The 25,582-nt window shown below is 44.1% G+C and overlaps 1 long non-coding RNA gene across 1 annotated transcript in view; it reads left to right on the top strand.

The window, feature by feature from the left end:
• The window catches only part of LOC147702975 (uncharacterized), a 414,955-nt gene extending 392,885 nt beyond the window's left edge, over nucleotides 1-22,070 (top strand). Inside the window, exon 3 of the long non-coding RNA XR_015297557.1 lies at nucleotides 21,251-22,070. This is a non-coding gene — a long non-coding RNA (uncharacterized LOC147702975). The remainder of the gene's footprint in view (nucleotides 1-21,250) is intronic.
• Nucleotides 22,071-25,582: the final 3,512 nt, after the last annotated feature.

Raw genomic sequence — 25,582 nt, 5'->3', positions numbered from 1 at the left:
GGGGTTCTGGTCTGGCCGATGGTTGGTGGAGACATTTTGACTATATCTTGGACCTGCCCGGCCTCGCCCAAAATGGCGCCGGTATAAATGGGACTCGTAACTCCTTGCCCGCAAATGTATATCTAGAAAATTTTATTGTAAGTGGCCCTGTCTTATTTTAATTACAAAATGTACGTCCACCGATTCCGCAACTGTTAGACACCTTAGTTCTTCCAACCTAATGGCCCGCTCGTTACGTTCCTCTACAGTGTAAATGTCTCCTCATCATATACGATTTCAGTTTGCTCCGTGGCCGGCCCACGTGGTTATAGGCCCGTATTTGTATACTGACATTTTCTTTGCAGGAAGGACATTTTCACAATAAAGGTTTTTAAAACAAAACACTGTAGTAGTATTTACATTGGTAAAGTTTTTACTTTTAGTCACTGTTTTCGAATCAGTAAAAGGCAAGTGAAATAAAGCAGTCCAATTACATGACGGATAAAAGGTATAATATGTAGGAACGCAGTAAAGATAAATGGTCAAGGGCAGTTGTGTTTTTCATTTCTGCAACATAAAGTGATCGATAAGAATCTGATAATCAGGCGTATCGGCGACTAAGACAGCAGGCCGAATCTCTTTTACTCAACGGCTCCGTCATGGAACGAAGAAACGCCCTTTTTCTCGAAAAAGGAATATAGTTTACTTGCAGGACAGTTGTAAATTTTCCGGGAAAGTACATTAGCCTGGAATATTATAACATATGTTTAAAAAAAAATAATGTTCGAAAACAATGAAAAGCGTAATTTTTAGGTCATATGACCAAGCTTTTCATTATTAAAATAACAAAAGTAAAATGAACCAATGAAAAGTTTTATTAACAAGTCACATGACCTGTTATGCTTACGTTACGCGCTGCGCGCCGCGCCTCGGATCACTTCCGGGTGCGCTAACGCGGCGTGTCATATAACGCATTACGCGACAACGTAGGTCAAGAATATAGTCAAAATGTCTCCACCAACCAGCGTTCGGAACACAACCCCTTTCAGCAGTCCAAAAAGTTCTGTTAAATGACAACAGAGGGGACAGGCAACAAGAACCATCAGTCAAAGAGGGGAGGGCAAGTTCTTCTCTTCCGGGTCATGTTGGGGCGCTACCGGAACTGATCGAATTGGTAGTCTACAGTGTTTCTGGATGTTTCAGACTAAAGCTGGCGTCAGCATGAGAGCACTACCATCTCGTAGCTCCGTCGTGGCCATTTCACGAGCAGACATGGCAGCCGCTCCCCACCAGAAGCCTGCGGGAGTCGGGGGCCCCCAAGACTTTTGTAGAATCTTCACGGCTGAGGGGACGTTTTCGAGAATGGGACCCAAGCCCTATCAGGGAAGCGTCCGAGTTCCAAGGAGTCCCAGGGCCATTTTAGTGGACCAGGTGAGGAAATATAATTTTTGATTGAGTAGTGTTCCCCAGCGAGTACCCCACCGTCTCCATGTACTAGCTTACAGTGCATGTAATTTCCCTCCTGTGCCAGCTACGAAGACGCAAATACATTTGCGTCTATCTTTAACATGTCCTCTATCAGATCCGCCATGAACGGATTGAATATTCGGTTCCTATATATGCCGTGCCACCGTCTTTTTGTGGTACACTTTACACGTTTTTCAGCTCTGGCGAAGTAGGCCCAGATTATGCCATTGAGCCTTTTCCGAGTTCTTTCCTGTTTCCTGACTCCGAGGGCCTCAGCCCAGGCTACCTCTGTACCAGTGACCCCCACCTTACTCCTTGCGCGGCTCCGGCGCATAGCCTAGCCTCTGCCTGCCAAGACTGCATTCAACCTTCGAATTATCTGCTCCACTCCTCGAAAACACATTCCTGCCTCGTAGCTCAAGTAAACATCCTCCCAGCTGCAGGAGCAGAGGGCCCGGTCCTTCTGTCTCCGTGCAAGTAATTCATAGACTCCGTTGCCATGGTAGGCTCATGCCCCCTCACCTAGCAGACCGACACGTAGACACATGTACACGCACTCACAACCAGTATAGTGTAGTCTCCGCCCGAGAGACCTTTTCCCTTCCAGATATTACAGTTCCTTAAACATATGATATCAGATATGATTTGGGATTAGGTTGATTTGACATCCTAGACTTATGTCTACACTTACACGACTTATGTCTACCCCTGTATTGCTAAATGTCAAGTCCCCTTCGCCCTCCAGTTATACGTCAGACTCACGTCAAGCTGCTGCGCGCGCATCTCTGCCATATATTTCTGCTGACATTGCAGGATTCTCTTATGGATACACCTACTTATGACCTCATGATAGGTGACGTTTCTAGTACACGCCTATTGTAATGCCTTTTTTCATGACGTTTCCATGTTTTATCTCTTCTTTTCCAGTTGATACGCCTACTACATGCTCATACATTGTAATGCATTGACTATATATATGTACTTCTGTAAACAATATGTTGTCTGTCTGTCCCTTCCTGAACCTGCGTGGTGATGGAATGGTTATGCCACCTTGGCTCGAGCCAATAACCCAATTCCTTTTACAGGAATAAAACCCTTTTGAGTTAACCTCAATATCCCGGATTTTGCCTCTTATTTCTCTGAGTTATTCTTATTGATTATTGATTATAAATTATGTATTGGTAATCGATTTTACCACAGTTTTGGCGCCCGAACAGGGACCCCTCCCCCACCCCACGCGCCGGAGGTGCGTTGCAGGCCTAGCCCCCTGCCACAGCCGGACGGACAATTACGCGTACCCGCAGGATTTCCTGTATCTCCCTCAGGCCAACGGAGGTGACTGAGGCTGCGATCGACACCCAGACGAGGCGGTGAGGAGTGCGGAGGATCCCGACCTGAGCCTAGCTGAGAGAGCAAGATCCGTGGTATACCGAGGCCCACCAGATTCCGAAGTATCTGCGTCGAGTCCGAATCCAGTCCGAGCCCAGTCCAGTCCAGGGTTTCCGAGGCCTTCTGTTTCCGTGCTTCCTGGTGAGTACCGTTGCTAGGGACGCATCCTGACGTGCACATTAGTTTGTGCCGGTCAAGACGGGTTCGGGTACACGAGCCTGTTCTGCACTGTTCAGCAGTGTATCTGTACTGTATAGCAGTATATCTAGTTTGCACCTGTAAAAGGTGTATCTGTGCCGTTTAGCGGTACATCCTGTTGCACTAGGTTGGTAGGTTTGTCATTGTAATTAATGTGGGTTGTCTTCGAAATGTTTTGATGTGTCATTCAAAATGTCGTGGTATGAGTGAATGTTCGATCTTCATTACTGTGCTTAAACGTGTCTTATGTGTTCATGTTCATATCTGAAGTAAGAACCAAGTAGCCAGATTTCAGAATGCCGTTGTTCTCGAAACTAAGACAAATAAAAACCTGTAAAGGGGTTCTAGAAGAAGCTGTTCCCATTCCACCTAGGGACACTCCAGGGTACTTTATGTACCATAAACACGGCCTAGATGCTGTTTTATTTCTCGACTTATGGGTAGACTACACTAAAGACTTGACGGAGAATCAGAGATGGCCCGCTGCAGGGACATGGGATGCAGATTGCATCATGAGAGTAGAAGAAGCATTATGGAAAAAGAAAGCCAGACAGTCACAGAAAGATGCCATCGAGTTATGGCGTAAAGAGTCGCATAGGCGCACAGAAAAAGCTCACAGACTAGAAGAAAAGAGTAAGGAGGAGCCTGACAAGGCCCAAGAAAACGTGTTAGTTGAGGAAGGTATCAGAGTAAAATTAGAACAAGTAGACAGGCAGCGTAATACACTTATGAATGGCATGTACCCTATCTTGTCAAAAGGCCTGCCTAAGGCCTCCCCAGAAGTACCGAAGGACCTACCACCCCCATTGCTCCCGACCAAAACACACCAGAGAACAGCAAAGGACATTTTCCTTTCTTCCTATTTAGACGATGTGGCTCCCACATATGTTAATACCGCATTGCCACCGCCACCAGTGCCTGCACCTGACGGTCAGGGCGGTCAGGATAATTATGCTCTTCCTCCCCGACAGGCTACTCCTCCCCGGATCCCTCCACCTCCTCTTCCACCTCCTCCTACTTCCCTTGACACGAACCCGACTAACCCTTTTGGAGCCGGTGCCTCAGGAGGCGCGTCCGGAGGGACAGGTTTCCAGACTCCGCCACAAGCCCAACGTCTGAGCTTTAGAGAAATAGCGCAGCAGCGTACACCTAGAACAGACATTACAATTTATGGAGATCGCCTTATAGACTGTAGATATGATCCAGTACCTGGTAAAAAGAGTGACGAGAGAATGTTACTCGCATCAGTACGTTTACGGCGAGTCACGAACTTCCTGATGACGTTACCTGGAATGACAGACCACTTAGATCGAATATATACGTTTGTTCAGACAGGAGTAGGGCCTGAAAGTATTAAAGAGGCCATGGCCTATCAGAAAGTGGATACTAAAGGCAAGTTATTGCGGTTTCTTATAAACTGCTTTATTAGAGAAGTGGATAGGCCGGGTATGAACCCGGAGGATGTAAAAGCACTCCACAAATGGGGTCAGCATATAGCGGATGGACAGCATGACAAAGATGCCTGTATAGATAATATGTACCGAAGAATCAGAAAGTCAATAGTTAAGATGCATGAGAAAAGGCAGCCCGTACCGGAAATAGATTCAGACAAACAGGAATCCACAGAGGAAGAGGCGGAGGAGGAAGCCGAGACACCAGAACAGACCCAATTGCCAGCAAGAGAATTGGTGGCTTACGTAGGTAAGGGAAGACCATTTAAGAACTCTATGCGCCCAGTGCGCCCGGAAAGTAAAAGAATATATCAGGAAGCCATGTGTAATCCTAGAACACCCGAACACTTATTCCAAGCTACTGACAGAGTACTTCAAGAGCGCATGGGGTACCATGTACTCGATTCCATGGATGAACAAGAATTAGCCAGGTCAGCCGTGCAATGGGCTGACAGCTCTGAGAAATATGGTGATGATGCGCTAGCACATACGTTCTTGAACTTGACACCGAGTGAACAGCGTTTAGCTGGTATGTACATGATACAACATCTGCTCTTGTTATATAAAAGCCAGCATTCTGATCCAGGCCCTTTGCCTGATATACTAATTGAACTGGTCACGAACAGATGGAAAGGTCTAAGTACTGACCTGATTAAAGTAATTCTAGAACACCGTCACAAGTATAGTGCGTTCCTATGTCCGCAGATCAACTCAGCACCCGTTATGGAACGAAGGACCATGTATTACATGGATAGACAGAATCCGTTGCGAGAAGTGCATCCCGTACAGAACGGAGACAACACGCTTAGACGCGTGTTTGTGTATACACCTATAACTAAAATTGAACTATTAGAGATGAAGAAACTAGTACCCAGTCATGATAAAGACCCTGCAGGTTTTCACCGTGAAATAAAAGACATGTTATTAATGGGCGATTATACTTATCCTGACCTTATGAAAATATTGAAAGTACTACTACCTCCAGGCATATACGAGAAACTTAAGGAAAAAGAGTGGGAGGTGGGAAATGCAAAGATTGATTGGGCTGCATTACAAAATGAAGAGGATACTCGAGTTCCAGGCCTAGGGCTTGGAGATAAAGTTAAAGCATTACCAGGTTTATTAGTACAAGTGTTGCCACGCTTATTGAGTACGAAAAAGGAGGATTGGGGTGCAATTTCAGCATGTAAACAGAAACCCGATGAAGATACTAGTGATTTTTATACACGATTTGAGAAATGTTTTGGTATTAATAGCGGTTTGAAAGCAAGTAGCGAGTCATATCCACATCTTTTTGTAACAAAACTAGTCGAGAATTCCTTGCCCCAAGTTAAGAATAGAGTATTGAAAGTAGAAAGCACTTGGCAAGCTAACACTCCTGCACAAATGTTACAAATGTTACAGTACCACCAGAATAGACTTAGAGAAGAACAAGAACATGAACAAAGACGTATGAAAGACACAAAAATGAAAATGTTAGTTGCTCAGTCGGTTCCTGCCGACGGTCAGAAAAAGGGTGCGACCCATCCCGGGAATCCAACAGTTCCTGTAAAGGGTGTATGTAATTATTGCAAACAACCAGGTCATTATATAAACGATTGCGCAGTTTTGAAACACAATATCGCCACGGGTAAGACTAAAGAGAGGCCACGTCCTCCTAGACAAGACCAGACTACACAACAAGTACCGCAGAATATACAACATATTGCACCCATGCCAGCCTCCACACAGACTGTAGCGATACCCCAGCAGCAGCCCATTACCGCAACACAAAACACAACACAGCAAATGTATCAGTATGCACAGAACGATTACCCCGATTACCAGCGATACACATGAAACAGCCTAGAGAGGGAATTCCGCTTGCCTCTTATTGAAGTTCCTGTAGATCAGAATGGTCCCTATGTACATAGTCAAGTATTAGGGAAAGACAGAAAGTTCCTCATTGATACAGGGGCAAGCAGAACCACAATAAGCCACAACGAAGTACCAGGGGCACCCCTCTCAGGCTCCCAGAACGTGTCCCTCGGATTTTCAGGAAAACCCATTATTAACGAAGTATCGCAACCCCTCCCTCTTGCAGTAGGTCCTCTGACACGAACTACAGATTTATTGCTTACGAAATCATGTCCAGAAAACCTGTTAGGCATTAAAACACTGAAAGCTCTAGGAGCGATTATTTGTTGTTCTCCTGAGGGAGTACGATTATTCTTGCGAGATTTCAAAGGCCATTATGTATTGAGAGATATGGATCCCCGGTTACAGAACGTCCCTGCGCACTTGTGGGCGCAGGGCCCTACTGATGTAGGTTGCATGCACATTACCCCGTATCGAGTCACACTCAAGGCAGGAGTAATATTACCACGAATTCGACAATACAAGTTACCCCCAGATGCTGTAGTGGCTTTACTGGGAATCATTGACGAGCTGATTGCACAAGGAGTGGTTGTGGAAACTGACTCCAACGTGTGTAATTCTCCTATCATTCCTGTTCTTAAACGTACTGACCCAAATGCTCCACCTGTTTATCGATTAGTTATTGATCTACGCGAATTGAATAAATGCATTGTACCACAATACCCTGTGGTCCCAGATATCTCTTCATTACTAACTGCTATTGACTCAGAAGCGACGTTCTTCACTGTAATTGACCTCAAGAACGCCTTCTTCAGTGTTCCTATTGATCCGGAAAGCCAATATTTGTTCGGATTCAGTTTAAATGGACGATCTTTCAAATTTGCACGTGCACCTCAAGGGTTCACAGAAAGCCCCAGCATCTATAGTCAAGCACTGAAAAAACAACTCGATAGCATCCACATGCCAGTACACACTGCTCTGCTTCAGTATGTCGATGATCTGCTGATCACCGCTCGAAGCGAACCCGAATGTGAAACTGCTTCTCTGACTGTTTTGAACTTCTTGGCCGACAAAGGACACAAGGTGTCTCCTTCGAAGCTACAATTCTGTGTTCAGCAAGTTGTGTACCTGGGTCACTTGCTGTCCAAAGTGGGGAGACAGCTCACACCCGATCGCATTCAGTTAATCGTAAACATGTCACCACCCAGAACACAAAAGGAAGTGCGGGCTTTCATAGGCCTCACTTCATACTGCAGACAATGGATTCCCCAATATGCATTTCTAGCAAAGCCACTCATTCAGTTAACGACACAGGAGGCAGCAACTTCGTCTGTCCTCCCTTGGACTCAGGAACATATACAAGCTTTTGAAGACTTGAAGAAAGCCTTATGTCAAGCACCTGTTTTAGCAACACCATGTTACAGTAAGCCTTTTACACTTTTTGTCACAGAACGCGAAGGCACTGCCTTGTCAGTCCTCACTCAGGAACAAGCAGGTTCACACAAGCCTTGCGCTTATTTTTCTAGCACATTAGATCCAGTAGCCCAAGCCCTTCCAGCATGTTTGAAGTCAGTTGCAGCAACAGCTTTAGCTATCAGACAGAGTGATTCTATTGTGTTAGGACACCCATTGACAGTACAGGTTCCACATTCTGTAGAGGTTCTTTTAAATCGCACTCAGACCCAACACCTGACTATAGCAAGATTGACAGGTTACGAACTGACATTGTTTCAACCTCATATTGAAATCAGACGCTGCAGCACATTGAATCCTGCCACGTTATTGCCAGTAAGTGGAGTAGATCCATTGGCACATGATTGCATTGAAGTTATCACTATCACAACAAAGCCCAGACAAGACTTGACAGATGTTCCGTTACCGGATCCAGACCTGACACTGTATGTGGATGGATCATGTATGAGAACAAGGACAGGTGAATTAGTGGCAGCCTACGCTGTCACGACAGACACGGAAGTCATTGAAACCAGTTGTATTGACACTTTGTCAGCTCAAGCAGCAGAGCTTATTGCTCTGACACAAGCATGTATTCAAGCCAAAAATAAGAGAGTCAACATATATACTGATTCACGTTATGCATTCGGAGTCGTTCACGACTTTGGAGTCCTTTGGCGGGAGAGAGGTTACTTGACTTCTCACGGTGCCAACATTCAACACGGTCCCCTCATTCAAGCTTTATTAGACGCGATACATCTACCCACTGCAATCTCTATCATGAAATGTAAGGCACATACCAAGGTTACTGACACCATTTCCCAGGGTAACGACCTGGCAGACCGAACTGCAAAGCAAACTGCTCAGAACCGAACTCATGTACCTGACCAGACACAGATAGTGGTACCATCACATTGTATGACAGTTAGGGATCCCGCACATGATGTGATCGACATACAGTCACATGCAGCACCAGAGGAAATTAAGGAATGGACTAAACTAGGAGGGGTCCAAACAGATCAGGGATGGATGACGAAGGGAAAATCTACATGGTTTCTCCCCGATTCTATGGTACAAGTCATTATTAACACAATACATAGCCCAGCACACCTAGGAGAGAAGGCAATGCTAGACAGTATTCAACACATATGGTCCAATAAAAACTTACGGGCAGCAGCCAAACAGAAAGTGCGTACTTGCATGATTTGTGGTCAGTTCAATCCAGGTAAAAGCATCCCCGTAGAGCAAGGTGGATTCCAGCCTCCCGACCACCCTTTTGAAGTCCTCCAGATGGATTATATCCAGATGGAACGATGTCGAGGATTTAAGTATGTCCTCGTAGTCGTGTGCGCTCTTTCCCGATGGATAGAGGCATACCCTGTTCCCGATTATACTGCTACGACCACTGCCAAGCAACTGGTTCGTGAATACTTCCCACGGTATGGTTTGCCCCGTATCGTGTACTCAGACAATGGCCAGCTGTTCTCATCCGCACTTGTGGAAAACATTACACTTCTGTTGGGTTACCAGTGGAAGTTCCATTGTGTTCGGCATCCCGAGGCAGCAGGTCTCGTGGAGCGTCATAATCAGACATTGAAAATCCGACTTTCCAAGATTTGTAGAGACAAAGGTATAGATTGGATAGTTGCCTTGCCGGTCGCCCTCTTCTATATGAGGATGGTGGTTCATTCCCGTTCAGGGCTATCCCCGTACGAAGTGGTCTTTGGTAGGCCACCGAATATGTGGGGGACGCCTATTCCACGTAAAATAACTGATGTTGATTGTCTTATGCTGACAGATTACCTTGCCTCCTTGATGTCTGCACTACAATCTTGTCGTTCACAGGTAGCTGCAGCCTTTCCCGACAACACCGAGACGAAGCCCCATGAGGTGGTTCCTGGTGACTACGTTTTCGTCAGGAATTTTGATCGGAAGAGTCCACTGGAGCCCCGCTGGCAATCCCCGAAGCTGGTTCTGCTCACGACGAGGACAGCTGTGAAAATAGAGGGCAGGAAGGGATGGCTGCATTCCAGCCATATTAAAAAATACTTCGGACTTCCTACGGACTTGGACTCTAAGCCCTGCCCTCCTCCACAAACTGACACGAAACTCCCTTTGGTTGAGAAAACTGCTTCAGAAAATTACAGACTAAAATTACGATCTAGCAAGTCAGACAGTTTAATTGTTTAAGTCCTCCCCTAGGTGAATCGGTTAAATTAGTTTCTGACATGTATCCCCTAGATCGAGATAGAGAGAGAGATAGACAAAGACAACATAAGAAAAATGCATATTGCAAATCACTTCGTAGTCGCTGTATAGTGACACTACTTGTTATGTTTTTTTTAAGTTTGCTTGTTATTACTGCTAGTGTTCTGCTACACATATACTATCCTATATTCAAGCGTGCACAATCTGCCTATAATGTTACTGCTGAACATTCTTTTAGTGAATTACCGCCTCACGAATTGTCCTACAGACTTGCGCTGCGCAATAACACTTTTATTAGTATGTTACATCACTCCCATCAGACTACCAATGCTACTAATTGTTGGATATGTGGTCGTCTCCCTCCTTACCAAGAAAACAAGGGTGTTCTGCCCCTTTTCCCATACCCGTTCACTCACAATGGCACGTGTGGTGCATGGTTTAAAATGCTCAATTCCCTAGTTTCTACTGCTGCTATTTACGAAGGTAACTGGGTTTGGGGAAACCTGAACTTAGTCCTGCTTAAGGTATGTTACCCTGACAAGGAGGGTCTCCCCGTAGATACTGGAACTGATCTAGAAAATGAAGTATATGGATTAGGTAATTACACAGTTACATTTATGATTTTGTCTGTTGAATCCGAAGCTGCTCCTGTTCTACCTGCTATGGAAGTATTGCCCGTAACTGGTGAACTCTGTGTTCGCAAGAATGGTTCCGTACACTTAGGTCACAGTAAATGTACTACTGTAGTCGATTTCACTGATCATGGTAGATCCACGTTTAGGGCCATACGTCATTCCTATTTTGTTTGTGGTCATACTGCATATGTCCGTTTGCCTCTAGATTGGGATGGTACCTGTTACATTGCATTCCTTCTGCCACCTGTTTTCCTAGCCCCTCCTGACTACCATAGAAACACCAATCTGGTTAAACACAGATACCAGAGAGATCTCCCGCTTGTCGATTATACTGAAACTACATGGGAACAATATACAGATTTCAATAAAGGTTTCTTCCCCTACTTAGGTACTGTTTCAAACAGTAAACTAATTCGTAGACTAACCAGAACCCTCGAAGCAGTGGTACTTGAGACCACTTCAGCCCTAGGCAACTTAACAGAGGAACAGTCCGCTATGCGGGTTGTTGTTCTTCAAAATCGTCTTGTTATTGACGTCATCTTGGCAGATAGGGGTGGAGCTTGTAAGGTCATCGGGTCAAGCTGCTGTATTTTCATTCCTAATAACGCGCCAACCGTGTATAAAGCTATTACACGTCTCCATAAAATTGCAAGTTTAATTCATCAGACTCCAGGCACCTGGACTTGGTCCGGTTGGTTCTGGACAACGTTATCAGCCTGGGGGTGGAAGATCCTATCCCTCCTAGGTATTGGCTTTCTCGTAGTATTCAGTTGTTGCCTGTGTCTCCAATGTGGTCCGGCGATTTGCGGCCTGTGCGCCACTTCATGTGTCCCGCATCCAAGTTCCCATTCAAAGCGCGTAAAAGAAGAGCAAATGATGTTAAGTGAACAAGTTGATCAATTAATGAGAATCGATGTATCATGAAGGGTCCGTGGGGAACAAGGAGGGAATGAGGAAATATAATTTTTGATTGAGTAGTGTTCCCCAGCGAGTACCCCACCGTCTCCATGTACTAGCTTACAGTGCATGTAATTTCCCTCCTGTGCCAGCTACGAAGACGCAAATACATTTGCGTCTATCTTTAACATGTCCTCTATCAGATCCGCCATGAACGGATTGAATATTCGGTTCCTATATATGCCGTGCCACCGTCTTTTTGTGGTACACTTTACACGTTTTTCAGCTCTGGCGAAGTAGGCCCAGATTATGCCATTGAGCCTTTTCCGAGTTCTTTCCTGTTTCCTGACTCCGAGGGCCTCAGCCCAGGCTACCTCTGTACCAGTGACCCCCACCTTACTCCTTGCGCGGCTCCGGCGCATAGCCTAGCCTCTGCCTGCCAAGACTGCATTCAACCTTCGAATTATCTGCTCCACTCCTCGAAAACACATTCCTGCCTCGTAGCTCAAGTAAACATCCTCCCAGCTGCAGGAGCAGAGGGCCCGGTCCTTCTGTCTCCGTGCAAGTAATTCATAGACTCCGTTGCCATGGTAGGCTCATGCCCCCTCACCTAGCAGACCGACACGTAGACACATGTACACGCACTCACAACCAGTATAGTGTAGTCTCCGCCCGAGAGACCTTTTCCCTTCCAGATATTACAGTTCCTTAAACATATGATATCAGATATGATTTGGGATTAGGTTGATTTGACATCCTAGACTTATGTCTACACTTACACGACTTATGTCTACCCCTGTATTGCTAAATGTCAAGTCCCCTTCGCCCTCCAGTTATACGTCAGACTCACGTCAAGCTGCTGCGCGCGCATCTCTGCCATATATTTCTGCTGACATTGCAGGATTCTCTTATGGATACACCTACTTATGACCTCATGATAGGTGACGTTTCTAGTACACGCCTATTGTAATGCCTTTTTTCATGACGTTTCCATGTTTTATCTCTTCTTTTCCAGTTGATACGCCTACTACATGCTCATACATTGTAATGCATTGACTATATATATGTACTTCTGTAAACAATATGTTGTCTGTCTGTCCCTTCCTGAACCTGCGTGGTGATGGAATGGTTATGCCACCTTGGCTCGAGCCAATAACCCAATTCCTTTTACAGGAATAAAACCCTTTTGAGTTAACCTCAATATCCCGGATTTTGCCTCTTATTTCTCTGAGTTATTCTTATTGATTATTGATTATAAATTATGTATTGGTAATCGATTTTACCACAAATCCGAAGAGCCGGCCGCCATTTTGAGAGTCCTGTGGCAGCCGCCTATCGCTGCACCGCAAGAGCGGGAGCAACTCAACTACATGGTGATCGAGACGCTGTAGTCGCAAGAGCGGGCGGTAAACAGCTGAATGGCGGAAGAGGCACAGTGTAGCAAAAGCGGGCGGAATGGCAACTGAAACGGTAAAGGGGCGCCCCACTACAGCGTGTCTTCAGGTCAAACGGATTGTGGGACAAGGTCCAGAATAGAAGAGTCATCAAAAGGCAAAAAGTTCCGCCGGACCCCGAGAGCCGGCCGCCTATGTCGGGGGCGATCTCAGGCTACACCGGTGCTATAAGACTTGGGGAGGGGGTCGGAGCCAAGTGTCTTCTCCGAGTCCATGGCCATCACACCGCCCCTCGGGGGCCTCCGTCAAGCTGTTTAGGAAGGTTTCATATCACATTGTTTTCTAATGCAGTCAGGTCCACAAACGACACTCACTTACTTTGAGAATAGTGAAGCTGCAGTAGGTGGAAATAAGCTTCAGACAGTGTTACAAGCGCTGCTCAGAACTCTGAACTATGGCACCCAACATCCAGAACTTATGCCATTTGAGAATGGCAGTGACATTGAAGCAACTCAGGGACCAAAACCATTAACGTACTTTCACGTATGAAAATCTTACTTGGGGAGGGGGCAGGAGCGAAGCGCCCCCTCCCAGTCCGCGCCACCACACCGTATGTTGTAAATCTGAAGCCATCGTTCTACAAAGTCAACCAACCTTGGATTGAAAAATCTAGAAAAATGTACAAACTGAAAACCAGTTTTGGTCTGCATAGCATCAGTAGCAACGCTTGCTATCAGAGTGCATGAGTTTCATGCTCGATCGATTGAGCTAGCCGGATCGGGCAATAAAAAGTATAAAATAGTTATGTAAATAGTTATTTAATAAAATGTTTTACTCTGTTTCTTTGCTGGTGTGTTGTCTATATTTTTAATATTTGCATAGGGTTTGTCGTTATTTTGGGCGGGGTGGGTGACGGAGTCGAGCTGTCTTGCAGCCCTCATGGTGTGGAGCTAAGTTCATCTCACTATTTTCGTATTTCTCATGAAGGGTTGTTCCTAATATTTCTATTTTAGCGAGGTCAAAAAGAGATCCAATTAGTGGCCTACTGATTTTGCTCGATTACTTTTATTTTTTTACACGATTTTTCACTATCTGCAAAGACTAAACAGAGTATTGCGACTTTGTGCTTGTTTGTAAATAGAGAATGAACTAAAGAGAATCAATTGTAAAACAGTAAATGCTTGGATAACAATCAATCAAATGGAGAGACAAGCAGGTACGACGGATTACAACGGGGGTAAAGGTCTGCGTTAACTACCGTTCACTATCTGCAAAGAGAGAGTACTAATAAGAGAAAAGAGGGGAGGGGGGGGTGCAGCGTTCAAAGCACATCAGCGTGCATAAATACGAAAATGTTTTTATCTATCACGTACTTGACATTTTAAAGCTTTTCATATTTGCTATTAAAAAACCATTGAAATTCACTGAAAAAACCATAGGTTATAGTCGATATATAGTTAGGAATTTGCATTTACAAAACCTTGAAAATTCAATGAAAAAACCATTGGTTTTAGGCCATATATAGTTAGGGATTTGCATTTACAAAACCTTATTTTACTCGCATAAAACCATTGAAATTCCATATATAGTTAGATGCGCTAACTATATATCGCGCACCCGCAATCCACTGCTGATGATGTCACATATTACATCATTCATGACATGGTCAGTGACATCACTGATGACATCACTGATGACAACTCAAATGACATCACTGATGACATCTCAAATGACATCACTGATGACATCACTGATGACAACTCAAATGACATCACTGACAACATCACAGATTACATCATTCATGTGTTAATACGATGAACCTCTACAGACTCTGATATATCCTTAGATACACTCAGTGAAAACAGACACTCACAGACTGTCACTCATCCATGGAGTTACTCATACACCTAGACAGTCATGCAAAGAATCAAACACACCTCCAATTCCTCAACTATACAGTTATACACACCTTACTTATTGAAACATATTCTAATACATATTTACTCTCTTATACAATCCTTGATACATGTTCACAATGATCCATACAGCCACTCACACATTCACTGGCTGTTATGCACAGTTATTTATATATGTTAACTCTCACATGTACTGTGTTTTACATATGTACTTACTTTGACATGTAGCACTGAGATATCCATTCACTCACCAATACACTCATGCACACAGTCAACCGCCCATATAGCTGTTTCCACATGCACTCTTGAACTCATACACCTAGTGAATCAACTGCTAACACATCTATGCACAGAATCACACACCTCCCAGCCACCCACACACATACTCAGTCTCCCAAACAAATACTTGAGCAACCAATCAATAACCCATATAGTTATTTATATAGCTACTGATCAACACATGCAGCAGTTTACAGAACAACAGATATAATGATACACAAATTAATACAGTTTAATCACTAACCTATGCACTCAGTGAGACACATTTAATCACTCCCTCATACAGTCAGTCATGCACCTACTAAATCCTTCATCCAGACATTTATACATCCACTCATTCTTCAATATGTAAGACATATTTTAACTTTACAGAAACTTCCAGTCACTGGATGTTGTCATCAGTGATGTCATTTGAGTTGTCATCAGTGATGTCATCAGTGATGTCACTGACCATGTCATGAATGATGTAATATGTGACATCATCAGCAGTGGATTGCGGGTGCGCGATATATAGTTAGCGCATCTAACTATATATGGAATTTCAATGGTTTTATGCGAGTAAAATAAGGTTTTGTAAATGCAAATCCCTAACTATATATGGCCTAAAACCAATGGTTTTTTCATTGATATATATATATATATATATATATATATATATATATATATATATATATATATATATATATATATATATATATATATATATATATATATATATATATTCACTGAAAAAACCATAGGTTTCACACCAGTTATAGTTACCTGGAAATTTTACTGACATAAAACCATTGAAATTCCCACGTTATAGTTAGTTGGACTCACTATAACTTGCGCGTGTAATGCACTTCTGATGACATCACATAATACATCACTCATGACATGGTCAGTGACATCACTCATGACATCACTGATGACACCATCCTTGTGACAGAGTGACTGACCTCCTTTCACTTGCGTTACAACATGCAAGACATCTACAGAGGAGATGGTGTGCACTTCTCAGATGAGGGGAATATAATATTCCTCCTGAATTTAAAACTGTGCATTAGAACCTACTTGTAGGTACCTAAATCAGCCACAGAACCCAAAAGCTCTTTTCAGGGCTACCCTACCTCTGATCACTCATAATGATTTTCTTTTTCTAACTTTTTTCACTATTTTTCACCAAAGTACGCTCCCTGGTACGCTCCCTGTGCGCATACCGGGCGTTCCCCCGCGAAAAATTTTAAAATGTTTTTGTGGAGGGGACATAAATGGGCCTCCTAAACCCCCCTCAGAAAACCTAGAGGGTCAAGAAGTGTCTACCGTGCCCCCTTCTACCCATTCCCAACGTTGTTTGTCCTCCATCTTGTGTCTCAATTCTACCGAAACACAAAATGGAGGACACCCCGTAACGCTGCCGGTGCGCGTACCGGGGCGCGCACCGGTAAGCGCTCCCTAAAAAAAGTTGGTAAAGTAATTTACAGAAAAACCACTGGAGACACTTTCATCAAATATAGAATAGGCCCTACTACATAGCAGTCCCTACCATTTACCCAAATTTGGTGAAATTACATTTTATTTTATTTTTATTTTATGTAGCTTATAAAGCGCACAGCTACCCCCGAAGAGGTGTCCCGGCGCTAGAATCTGAGTCTAAGAGGGGAGAGAGGAACAAACAGGGGAAGTGGCATGAGAAATCAGAGTCTAGAAAAGAGCCAGGTTTTGAGTCTGGCCCGAAAGATAGATTCGGAAGGGCAGAATCTGAGATCGACTGGCAGGGAGTTCCATAGTTTAGCAGAAATGACACTGAATCCTCTGCCACCCATTCTAGATAGTCTGAAGCGGGGAGAGATCAGAAGGCGTAGATCATTGGATCTCAGAGATCTGATGGACCGGGATATTAAAACTCGTTTTTTTAGGTAGTTTGGGCCGCGATCATTAATGGCTCGGTGAGTCAGAGTGAGGATCTTAAACTGAATACGGCTGGCCACAGGTAGCCAGTGCAGTTCCCTACGATATGCGGCAACTGACTGACGATAAGAAATATTACCAATCAGCCTCGCCGCCGCATTCTGGACAATCTGCAGCCGGTCAATCAGATATTGGGGAGCTCCGGCATAGAGGCTATTAGCATAGTCCAGGTGGGACGTGATGAGAGCGTGGGTAACTGTCCGGCGGGAAGCCAAAGGGAGATAGGGGAGGATTTTCCTGATCATGCGTAGCTTCAGGAAGCAGGCAGAGGTCACTTTCTGAATCTGAGTCTTACATGATAGGGAATCATTGAAATGGAAGCCCAGGTTACGGGCCGAATGGACGGGAGAAGGAGCGGGATCGAGTGCCGTGGGCCACCACCAGGAGAAGGGGATGGAATTTTTCTGGTTAAAAAACAGCACCTCTGTTTTGTCTGCGTTGAGTCTTAGATGGTTTTCAGACATCCAATCACTGATGTTGTTAAGGCACCGGCGGAAGTTAGAGAACGCGGAGTCAGAGTGGCCTCTAAAGGAGAACACTAGCTGAGTGTCATCAGCATAAGAGACCACCCTGACTCCGTAGGACTCCACCACGCCGGCCAGTGGGGCAAGATATATGTTAAAAAACAGAGGGCTGAGGGCGGAGCCCTGTGGCACACCGCAAGATAGTGGTTTTTCCTCAGATCTAAAAGGTCGCAACAGCACCCTTTGACTTCTTCCAGAGAGGAAGGACTCGATCCAACTGATGGCAGTGCCGCTAATGCCCATATGCCGTAGTCGGTCAAGGAGGATGGAGTGGGATACCGTATCGAATGCCGCGGACAGGTCGAGGAGGACCAACATGGCCTCCTCGCCCCTGTCCACGCACTCCCGAATGGTCTCCGAGACCTCCAGCAGAGCCGTCTCCGTACTGTATCCCGCCCGAAATCCAGATTGCGAGTCGTGCAGTAGTAAGTTGTTCTCCAAGTACTCCGAGAGTTGCAACTGCACGGCTTTTTCCAAAACCTTAGCAGGTTTGGGGAGGAGGGAAATAGGGCGGTAGTTGGAAAAAACAGTGGGATCGGCATCTGCCTTTTTTAGAATTGGGATCACCAAGGCTTCCTTCCAGGTGGTAGGGAAGAAGCCATGGTGTAGAGAGGCATTCCAGATGGAGAGGAAAGGGTCGGCTAGCAGGGGGGCCAGTTCACCCATAATTTTGGCCGGAACGGGGTCAGAGGGTGCACCAGACTTGCAATGAATGAGTAGTCTGATAGCATCCTCCTGGGCAAGCTCATTGAAGGCAAGAAGGGACGGAGCGGTAGGGGGATCGGTAGAAGGAGGCCGAGGCATTGGCCCTCTAGGGAAGGAAACGCAGAGTTTGTCGATCTTATCGAGGAAGAAGTTTGAGAGTCCTTCACATAGTTCCTGACTAGCTGAGACCTGAGTGGTCCTGGCCGGAGGGGTAATGAAATCTTTGACGATGGAGAAGAGGGTTTTTGAAGAGTTTTTGGCTCTGGTAATTTGGAGCGAGAAGTGATCTTTCATGGCTGTTTTTTTGTGTTTGAGAAATTTTTTCAAGGCAGCCTTGTAGGCAATCTTAGCTTCAAGATCGTAATTTAGTCTCCACTTCCGTTCGAGTGCTTTACAGCAACTTTTTTCCTCGCGGAGGGAGGTGGAGAACCAGGGAGCGGAAGGACGGGATCTGGTGGAAGTGATAAGTTTCTGGGGGGCAATGTCATTTGAGATGTCATCAGTGATGTCATCAGTGATGTCACTGACCATGTGATGAATGATGTAATATGTGACATGATCAGCAGTGGATTGCGGGTGCGCGATATATAGTTAGTGCAACAAACTATATATGCGAATTTCAATGGTTTTGTGTGAGTAAAATAAGGTTTTGTAAATGCTAATTCCTAACTATATATGGGCTACAACCTATGTTTTTTCAGTGAATTTTCAAGGTTTTGTAAATGCTAATTCCTAACTATATATGGTCTATAACCTATGGGTTTTTTCAGTGAATTTCAATGGTTTTTAATAGCAAATATCAAAAGCTGTAAAATGTATTCTTCTTTTAAAGGAAAAATATATTTTATATGTATTTAATATAATTTTTTTATGTATATAAATTTTTTGAGGGAACGAATTTATCAACTATCATGCTGAAGAAGAGTGTGGGGAAAAAAAACCAAAGAGGAGGACTAAGAGGAAAGAACAATCAGTTCAAAAATACATTTGCTTTAAAGCATGAAGTGCTTTTCCACACATTTACATTTAAATAACTCATATTAGAACATACAAAATATCTACAGAGGAGACGGTGTACATTGAATTTTAGACTCTTCATTGGTACCTACATGTTGGTACTTACATCACTCACACAACACAACAGCTCTATTCCGAGCTACCCTACCTCAAAGCACTCTAAAATATTATTTTACTATTTCCCTTGGTTTTCCCCTTGTTACGCTTTCCGGAACGCAACCCGGTGCGCGGACCGGGCGCTAACCGTGCAAAAATTTGAAAAAAAAAGGTTTTTTTTTTACATATATGGGCCTCCTCAGCCACCCTCAGAAAACCTAGGGGGTCAGGATATGTCTCCCGTGCCCCCTTATACCCATTCCCAACATTGTTTATCCTCCATCTTGTGACTAAATTCGTTCGAAACACAAGATGGCGGACTCCCGTTACGCTACCGGTGAGCTACCCGGTTCGCATACCGGGTAGCGCTTCCACCGCGAAAAATCGAAAAAATATGTATTTTATTTTTTCGCCCCGCAGGGCCCTTTAATAGCCCCCACATCAATCCTACGGGGTCAGGAGGGGTCTACTTAGCCCCTTTCATTCATTTCCCCTTTCGTTTATTTCCACCTCTTGTCTCTCGATCCTACCGAGAGACAAGATGGCGGCCGCTCCGGACTGTTTAGAATGTTGAGAGTCACCGGAGAGCCAATCCGCTTCTCCTCGCGAAGTTCCGTTACGCGTCCGGTACGCGAACCGGGGCGCTAACCGGGACGAAGTCACAGATATATATATTTTTTTTAAAGTTAATTTCTCAAAATCCACTGGAGCACATATCTTGAGACCTAGCAAAGGCACATCGGGCAAACAGTCTCTACAATTTTGCAAAGTTTCATAGAAATCCATTCAGCCGTTCGAGCTAAAAGTGAGTCTAACCGCCCTATGGAAAACTCAATGTTAAAAACACGTTTTGGGACCCCCTTTTTTTCTCGGCCCCCGCTTGACGAAACCCCCCCAAACTTCCAGGGGACGCTCAGAAACAGAATGTGCCATTTCCCTGAAAATTTCAGCCAATTCCGTCCATCAACGCCAAAGTTATTCAACATAGAATTTTAAGAAATCCCTATTCAAAAAAATCCTAACTATATATACCTACTGGCGACCGCCAGTAGGTAATATATATATATGTATGTATGTCCTTTTGCCTTTTGATATTTGCTATTAAAGAACAACTCTTTGAAAGACAGGCTGAGCAAAAATGAAATCTCTTCACGCAGAATGTCGTCCAGGGAAATCCAGGGGTTCTATGTTTGCATGAACTGCAAGGCATGCAAATATAGTTGCAATGTAAAAACAGTCTATTTTCCTCTTGATAAAACTGAGAGGAAAATAGAAAAACACCTGACATGTTTATCTGACTACTGTGTCTACATACTGCTGTGCCCTTGTGAGAAAAAGTACGTGGGCAGCACTATGTTTCCCGCCAAGAAAAGAATACTGGAACATATGCGGGCCATTGCTAATAAAGATAAGCTGACCCCCATTGCGAGACATTTTGAAGAGAAACACAATGCGAACCCCAATCTTTTAAGATTTTTTGTAATTGACAGAGTTCCTCAATCCAACAGGGGTGGGGACCGGATACGTAGACTGCGACAAATGGAATCTAGACTAATCCTAGAGCTTAATTCCAAGATCCCGGAAGGATTGAATTCCGAGGAAGAAATGAGCTGGTTTCTGGGAGAATGATTTGGTCTATTTCTGCAAATTCTGTTGATGTTGCTTATGCTATGGTTGCCTCATATTGTTGAATAAGTGATTAACTGAAATTGAGTATCTTTGCTTCCCATATCTAAGACTTCCTTTGTTTTTAATACATTTTAAATCACTTTGTTGGGTATGTGAACGTTTACAGATCAGCCATCACTAGATATGTTATTCTCTTTTTTGCAGGTATGAAATATATGTTGTTACGCTTACCATTGCATGACCATCAGCCCGAATAACCATACATGGACGAACTGTCACCTGTGGAGTAGTGATTTGAAAACTATTTTTGTGTCTATCGACAATTGTTGGACCTATACAAGAAATGTATAGAAATTATATGATGTGTCCGACTAGACTATGCCTTCAACTGCCAGAGCATTTATGTTGCATATATATTCACAATTGATGGATATCTTAGCTGGGGATGTGTTTTCACCCACTTGGGTTTATACGGGTAATAATATATATTGCTGGCATAGTGTACTTTGAGAAGGATTTGTTTTCCCACTTGGGACTTTGCTACTCCACTTGAAACCTATACCGCTTATATCTGGTGTTTTATTAATAGGTGATGCTACACCCACTTGGGATATTCTTACGTAATATTAGGCTGATATTAGTTGATATCATACATGCCGCTTTAAGTATCGGACATTAGATGGTATGAATTGGATTCCATATGTTATTTAATATGTTTCCATGAATTTTGTATGCAAACCTGCTAGCGCTATCAGCTTTACGTGTGTATTACTTATCTGCAATACATGATATAGTATGTGGTTGTATTTTCACCATGTTAAGATGGCCGACTTAGTTGCTGGACAAATACGTCAGTCCTTTGTTTATGTTTGCACTTCCTGACACTTTTTTGCACTTTTTTCTTTATTTAAATATCGGCTGTTAAACTAACGAACTAACCCGTGACCAAGGCGAGTGTGTCGCCGAAATGCGTTGGGTTTTTGTCCTAAGTTTGGCTGAATATGGAATAAAGACTTCCTAAACCACTTACCTGTGTGGCGGAGATCATTGTTGGAGTGCATGATTGTACTTTGGAAGTACGAGGTGGTGTGGATATGTATGTATGTATATATATATATATATATATATATATATATATAACATTTCTATGGCAAAATGAAACCCCTCATTTTGTTCCTTTGCAAATTAAATGTTTTAAGTGTTAACACTTTATTCCAATCAAGATGACTTCAGGTGTGCCATACTTTTGTCATAAGTAAGACTTTTAGCGCTCTAGTTGTTCTTTAGAACACTCTGGGACATTCTGTCACTGGGCTATAGTTGGGCTACATCTGGCTGATATTGGGGCTACATTTGTTTTTTTTGTGTCTCTGGTGGCCATCTTTGGGCTACATTGGGCTACATTTGTGCTCTAACATATATATAGCCCAATGTAGCCCAATATATATTTTTCAAAGTTAATTTTCGTAAAAACCACTGGAGCATATATCTTGAGACATAGCAAAGGCACATCGGGCTACCAGTCCCTACAATTTTGCCAAGTTTTGTGGAAATCCATTCAGCCGTTCGAGCTAAAAGTGAGTCCAACCTCCCTATGGAAAACTCAATGTTAAAAACACATTTTGGGACCCCCCTTTTTTCTCGGACCCCGCTTGACGTAACCCCTCCAAACTTTCAGGGGACGCTCAGAAACAAAATGTGCCATTTTCCTGCAAATTTCAGCCAATTCCGTCCATCAACGCCAAAGTTATTCAACATAGAATTTTCAGAAATCCCTATTCCAAAAAATCCTAACTATATATACCTACTGGCGACCGCCAGTAGGTGATATATATATATATATATATATATATATATATATATATATATATATATATATATGCAAATCCAACTTGCCGAAAAGTGTGCTTTCTTGCACTGACAGGTACGTAGACTCCAATAAAAAGCCCGAGTCAGTCTTGGATATTTTCTTGAAGTTTTATTCAATTGCGGTGCAAGCCATCAGACGCGTTTCGGACTTCACGTCCTTGCTCACTGATGGGGAGTGCTTAGAGTTACTGCTATTTAACAAGGGCTTCCACACACCAAAAAGCGCGCCACTTCATTTCAAAATGGTAAACATCAAAAACTGACCAAATTGGCTCATACAGATCATGTTGTAACATTTTTGTGGGCACCATTTTTACACTATACAATACTATCAACACAAGGATTACATTATTACATTATTACAAGGATTTCAATCGGTATACATGAAATGCTTCAAAAGTATAGCAATCAACATAAAGATTAAACTATGTGCTTGCCCTTTACAACAAAAATTCTGCACTTTTGTCCTGTGTATTGAATGTTATACACAATAAGTCTGTTATGCTCACATCTGGTATAACAATAAAAATATACCTCAGTACATAGGTAACTGATTATTCAACATCATCAAATTTTATATTTTGTTTATTATCTATACAAATACTCGAAGTCTCCGTATGTTTGTCAATTTGTAATTAAATGTCATCGACCTGTGGTGTGCCGATGGTTATCCATAATATGTTTATGTGGGCGCTAGTACAAATGTAATAGATGTGTGTGTATTTGTTCCTTCTTAGCAGTGCTTCTAAAGTGATCGGGTGCTAAAACAGAGCCCACTAAAAAAATAGGTGAGTATCCTGTGGATAAGTGCAAAGTTACTGATTTGCGTGAATGTGATGTGCACAAAGTAATAAATAACAAAACATAAATGTTAAAAGTCTTGTGTATACCTCCTTTGTGGAGAAGTGTGGCTCAGGGGTTAGAGGCGGCATACCCGGAAGTTGAGATCGGCCCTGGACCAGGGTTCAATTCCCCGCCTCAGCGGGTCTTGGGCTCAAAAATTCCATGGACTCGATAATTCTCTCTCCGGTGCCTTCTCGACTCACTCTTCACACTCTGCGACTCTGGGCAATAGCTTGCTTAATCTCCACAACGGCCCCTCGCGGCGGGATGCCTGGCTTTCACCTTGTGGATACCCTGCGGGGGTTATCTCACAGGGGAATACCAGGACGGGTTCCCTAAGCAAGCGCCGGGAAACCCACTGCGGGTAGCTGTGCGCTATACAAGTTCAAATACATTTACATTTACATTTTGTTCTGCCTTTCCATAGTTCATTAAATATATATGTTGTCAGATGTTAATACCAACTTTGAAGTTATGTTGTGTACATCGGAGTATATCAGGGGCCCTGCATCCTATTCCATTCTAATAGACCGATCATGTGTAGAGTGTGCTTAACCAATGGGTATGATGAATCAAGGGATATCCATGGTTCCATAAAACTACTATAGAAAGTTATGGAGATCCTCCCCCATGTTTAAACCTCCAGGACTTTTGCTGTTAAGAAGTACAATGTATTTTGATTCGAGCTGTCTGAGACGTTTCTCATTATTGCCTCCCCTTTTACTCGGGTTGATAGCATCAATAACAAAATACCTGAGATGGTTAGGGTTTTGGTTGTGCACACTCTTAAAATGTCGATCTACAGGGTAACTGGAGTCGGCATTGACTATCGCCCTCAAGTGCTGTAAGATGCGCATGTGAACAGGTAATTTGGTACTACCTACATAGGTAAGTTCACAGCTGCATGTCAACACATAAACAGCTAGTTAGGTGCGGCAAGTATAGTGTCCTTTTAACGTGATCGGTGTGATGTCAAATGGAGTTGGATGTGTTTTGACATTCACCCCAAACTTGCACGCTCGGCAACTGCTGCAACGAAAGAACCCTTTACGGGGGGACAACCAGTTGTCCACTTTTGTCATTTCTGGACTACTGCATACCAGATCGTTGCGCATTGCATACGCTCGTCTAATCAATCAATCAATCAAGGCATTTATATAGCGCACTACTCACCCGGAGGGTCTCAAGGCGCTAGGGGATGGGGGGTCCGCTACTGCTCGAACAGCCAGGTCTTGAGCTGTTTCCTGAAGGCAAGGTGGTCCTGGGTCAGGCGGAGGTGGGTCGGGAGGGAGTTCCAAGTCTTGGCGGCCAGGTAGGAGAAGGACCTTCCTTCTGTGGTGGCTCTTCGGATCTGCGGGACGGCGGCGAGGACGTGGCTGGTCGATGGAAGCTGGCGTGTGGGAGCGTAGAAGTTGAGGTATGCTGGTCCTTGGTTGTGCAGGGCTTTGTGCGCGTGGGTGAGGAGACGGAAGGTGATTCTCTTGTTGACTGGGAGCCAGTGCAGATCTCTCAGGTGTCTGGAGATGTGGCTGCGACGGGGGATGTCCAGGATGAGTAGTGCTGAGGCGTTCTGGATCCGCTGGAGTCTCTTCTGGAGTTTGGCGGTGGTTCCGGCGTAGAGGGAGTTGCCGTAGTCCAGTCGGATGGTGACGGGGGCCTGGGTGACCATCTTCCTGGTCTCGGTGGGGATCCACCGGAAGATCTTACGTAGCATGCGCAGGATGTTGAAGCACGATGAGGAGACGGCGTTGACTTGTCTGGTCATGGCGAGGGAGGAGTCCGGGATGAAGCCCAGGTTGCATGCGTGGTCTGTTGGTTTGGGTG

The sequence above is a fragment of the Lissotriton vulgaris genome, chromosome 7 (assembly GCF_964263255.1).
Source record: "Lissotriton vulgaris chromosome 7, aLisVul1.2, whole genome shotgun sequence".
NCBI lineage: Eukaryota > Metazoa > Chordata > Amphibia > Caudata > Salamandridae > Lissotriton > Lissotriton vulgaris.
This window is presented reverse-complemented; position numbering and strand designations above follow the sequence as displayed.